The following is a 5,273-nucleotide window of genomic DNA, read 5'->3' on the forward strand; positions in this document are numbered from 1 at the left end:
AATTTCCCATCTGCGATTATTTGGTTGCATACCAATATCACCACCGCGGCATACATCAATGGCCCCTCATAGAAAATTGGGATCTATGTGAGGAATAACTGTATTTCCGTCAAATACCTGAAGCCCCTATCAGGGGGAGTTATTCAAGGCTAGTATGCTTAGTGAGGAAAATTTCAAGGCATTAGGGGGAGACTTTAAGTACCAAAAATGAATGCCAGGAAATTAATTGGAATGTTTGACACATTTCTACCTCAAATTCACGTACTCAAGACATTGAACTTCACGTTCAGAAAACTTTGTTATAGGTTGCAAATAACCTGCCAAATCCATTACTGGCTACAAATATGTAACAAAATCCTATAATCTTGCAACAATTGTGCCAGAAAGAGTGGAGGTACCAACAAAACCACTCAACTCTTTGTTCAAATCAAGAGGGGGAGAAGTACGGTCACAAAGCAGGATTCAGCTTCTTGCAAGCAACAAAGGAAAGTGAGGAAGAAACCCTCGAAACAGTAAGTGCAAGTCAACTTAACGTTGATAGACACAAAATGGGTAGTATACACCCAGTGGATGAAAAACCACCACAACCCAGCTCAATAGTGCACACAATGACTGGGATATCGGAATACCTAGACTCGACCGTATGGGGAAACCACGAAGAGTCACCAAGGGTAAACAAGATTTTCACCAACTATATACATTCTGGAGAATCATATAACTAAAGCCTACAACTGTCGACATACATTCTCCACCATATTGCAAACAACCTTTACAATGATCCAGATCCAAAGACCATGGCCATGGCAGAGTTTGAAAAGCACTCGCTTGGACTAGACTCAATCAAAGGAAGCAACCCAAGGAGAAATAGTCTTGCTCAATAAATGGAAGGTATACACAAAAGAAATACCTACACCAGTTTTCGTCCAAAAGTGGAATGAGAACAACAAGGTGGTGAGTCAATATCAAGGCATGTAGCATAAAGGTTCACGCAGATACCCAAAATACATTCTCTAGACACAAGTGGAATCACTTTCCGATAACTTGTCTCAATGGCAGTACAAATCATCTATTTATGTAGTTAATAGATGTAGTGACCATATACTCATGTGTCACTTGATTCATACATATAAGTTCCCCATAGGAATCCCAATTATGAATCCAAACAGAAATCACAACATACATAGTGTAAACTATAAGTCACTACATGACTTACAATAGTCGGAAGGTACAACCGACTTAGTGAGTTCCTTTTACAAAAGGAATACTCTAACAATGATGATTTCTCAACGTGTTCATCAAGAAATTTTCAATATGATATTCATAATCAGTGTATGTTATGATTATAACATCATTAGCAACACAGAAGATTTTCATGAAACACGTCATCATCTAAAGATGGATTTCGAGAAGAAGGATATAAGTAAATACCAATTTTTTACTTTAGCTACAATTCGAGCACCTTCACTCAAGAAATATGATACACCGTTTTACCTATATCCAAAAATTATTGGAGAAATTCAAATATGGACAAGTCATATCCATCTAAACTCTATGGGTGTTCAATCTCTAGACGTAGAGAAACATACATTCAAAACCATAAAAGATGGAGAAGAGATGTTGGGACATGATGTTCCATATCTCAGTGCCATTGGACCTAACACTAGTGGACGGGAACAAGAGTATCTTTTGATATCTCCAATGCACCAAATACCTTAACCTATTTGTAAAATTTCAGAGAAATCTGAACTCCAATATCATCGGATGCGCTGATGCTGACTACTTATCCAATCCCCGTGATGTCAGATCACTAATAGGCTTCTTGTACCTATATGGTGGGCTTGCCATTCCATTGTTGTCTTCAAAAGGACTCTAGTGGCTACAACCACCTATCATTCTGAAATACAAGGCTTCACATAAATATGTGTGGATTCACGGAATGATAAAACACATACAACATTGGTTCTATTGAATCACCAATTATTATCTACAAAGATAATAATACTTGTGTTGCTCCGATGCAAACCGGTTATACAAAAGCAATATCACTACGCATATTGCACCTAAATTGCAAGGATCAGGGGGAGTCTCTTCCTGAATTATAACCTATTCAAACATTATATTACACTCTTTTTCCCTTAATGAGTTTACTTTCAAGGTTCTCATCAAGGTTTTTAATGAGGTAATATCAACACAAGAATATATGTCATACTTCCTATTTTCCCCACCGGGGTTTTTAACAGATGTATACAAGGCATATAAATTGTCCTCTAAACTATCAATGAGTTTTATCCTCTCGAGGTTTTTCTCATATAAGTTATCAAAGAGACAATTACCATTATATGTTGTACCATTTTCTTCTTATTTTCCCACTGGGTTTTTAAGGAGTTTTAACAACATATCAAATATTATTCTCCTCACATTTTTCCCACAGGGTTTTGGGGGAGTAATTATCAACTTCAAAGATCATCAAGACTACATGGAGTATTTTCAAGATTATACAAGGACACAAGACATACAAGACGTAGCTTTGTGCAAGGGGGAGTGTTAGAATTAGTTTATAACCGTAATAGACGGTTTGTATGCCCAAAGCACCGTACGGACGCCTTCTCATTGTACAGACGCCTGTGATCACCGAACAAGCGCCTTCTCCTTGTAACCGACTTTGCCAAGAGACGCAAAGCCTTGTATAAATACCATCCGATGATCAATGAAAGATAGAAGTTCAATTCATTCTCATTTACATTCAACACGCGCTACACTCGCGGGTCAACTATCTCCCGCTGGCCTAAGCAAATTTCTTTTTAAGAACCGAGAATCTTTTTTTTTCTTTTGCAGGTCAAGAACCGAGAATCTTATTGATGCATCAAATTTTTATAGAAATACTCATCAAAGGCTCATCCCTTGCAACAACACGATGATAAGAATAAAACATGCTCATGGTTTGAACAACCATCTTTGCATAGTTAACGGAGTGCCCGATCGATTTCTTCTGATGCATGAAAGGCCGCATCAAATGTACTCTCTCTATAAAGAAATATAAGATTATTTAAATCACTAAATTAGTGATCTAAATGATTATATATATTTTTTACGGAGGGAGTAGTACTAGGATGTACCTATATGAGACAATTATCGAATTGCTAGGAAGTGATCGACCACTCACAGGGACCGAACTCTCCGTCAAGGATGAAGTACGACAAAAGGGGCAAAAGCCTTTTTCGGTAAGAAGAAAGAGGAGGAAGCCCGAGAATGAGTGGAGAAGGAAGAAGGTGAGAGCACTCACGCAACAGAAATGGGTGGGAAAACTAATCAACGACTGAAGATCTCCTAGGAGCATCTCTAGCCGTTCCCCTTGCCCCAATAAAATCCTGATATTGGGGAAGTTGGGCCAAAAAAACTGCTCCAGCAAGTCTCCTTTACCTAATAAATTATTGGTGATCACCAAAAAAATAGTCCACCTTTTCCTATTTGGTGGGGGAGTTGGCCTTCTCTTAATCAAATCCCCAATACCGCCTCGACAACACGCCGCCGCAGGACCACCGCGCTGCAGCCCACCGCTGCAACCGAACGTCGTCGGACTGCCGCAGCTACATAGTTGGAACGCCGCCGCACGTTGCCACAAGTCTTCTCGCTACCCGCCGGGCGCTGGAAGAGGATGAGTAGGAGCCATGTCAGAGTTATGACGTGCATTGAAATACATTGACCGATTCTCTTCATTTCGAACATTTGGATGAATGGGCTTTAAGAGCAACTCCAATGGGGCGACCCATTTCGTCTGTTTGGGTCATCCGGATTAAAAAGTTGATCCAACGGGGCGACCTAAACGGACGCGATGTCCGCCTGTTGTCCGCCTGTTATCCGTTCGGACCCAAACTGAGCGCAAATATGGGCAGCAAATGGGTCTTCGACGGACAAAAGCGGACGCTCCCATCGACTGCTCTCGTCCGCTCTCCTTCGCTCGTATCCGCGCTGGTCCCGCATATCAGTGACCCACGCAACCCATCCCCGCGCACCGCTCCCATCGACTTCTGCCGATGCAACCCATCCCCGCGCGCCGCCGGACCTTGGCCGTTGACCACGCCGCCAGCCATCTCCCCTTCCTCTCCCTTCCCTCTGTCTTTCTCCTGTCTCTCTCTCAAAATCTCTCTCCTCTTCTCCCGCAGGTACCAACCACCATGGATGTGCTGCCCGAAGCTTTCCTCGCCTCCCATGGCGTGTCCCACCTCCACTCCGGCCACCTCCTCGCCGGATCCACCCCGCCGCACCCATTCACGTGCCCCTCGAGCTCCTGCCTCCTCCCATGGCGTGCCCCCGCCTCGATTCCGGCCTCCTCCTCGTCGGATCCGCCCGCCGCGTGGTGCCCCTCGAGCTCCTGCCTCCTCCCATGGCGTGCCCCCGCCTCGATTCCGGCCTCCTCCTGGTCGGATCCGCCCGCCGCGTGGTACCCCTCGAGCTCCTGCCTCCTCCCATGGCGTGCCCCCGCCTCGATTCCGGCCTCCTCCTCGTTGGATCTGCCCGCCGCGTGGTGCCCCTCGAGCTCCTGCCTCCTCCCATGGCCGCCGTGTTGCCTGCGTCCCTGCCCTCTCCGCCCTCTGCCTTCGGCTTGGCCGCCGCGCCCTCGCCGCCGTCTTTCTTTGATTCGCCGCCTGATTTCGCCTCCTCGCTTGTCCGCTGCATGTTTTGCGCGTTGGGTACATCACTAACCGCGTTTGTCCGCCTCATGTCCGCTAGGCGGATAGCCGACCCAAACAGACAGAAAACGGACAAAATCCGTGTCCATTTGGGTCCCTGCGTTGGAGTTGCCCTAAATGGAGCATAAATTTAGTTGATCTAGTGGCCAATATTAAATGGCCAACCCAGCGATTTGACACAGTCGCCCCGCACCACCCGTCGGCTGCACAAGGTCGGTCTCTCTCCGCCGCACGACCGGACTGAGATCCCCCTCCCTCCTGACCAAGTGACAATGTAGCCACCCCGTGCCTCCCAAAGGCCGTCTACTCAGACGCAAACGGCCGGTTGCATCCTCGTGGACTTGCCCTTCGTCACATAGTAACTCAGTACTTGCCCTTTTTCTCTCCCCTGGTAGTTAATTGCTTCATCTGAGCTGTCCAATCACAGAAATAAATGGCCCACTTAAGGTGATGTACCATAAAAGATCTCACTAAATATAACACCCAAGCAAGAAGTTTTGAGTTCAAGATCCTGCCAACTCGGTATTAAAAAATATGTGGCCTATATCGATCCATGCCCAAGTAGTAAAAAAAGACTGGACA

Source organism: Triticum aestivum, chromosome 1D, assembly GCF_018294505.1.
Source record: "Triticum aestivum cultivar Chinese Spring chromosome 1D, IWGSC CS RefSeq v2.1, whole genome shotgun sequence".
Lineage (NCBI taxonomy): Eukaryota > Viridiplantae > Streptophyta > Magnoliopsida > Poales > Poaceae > Triticum > Triticum aestivum.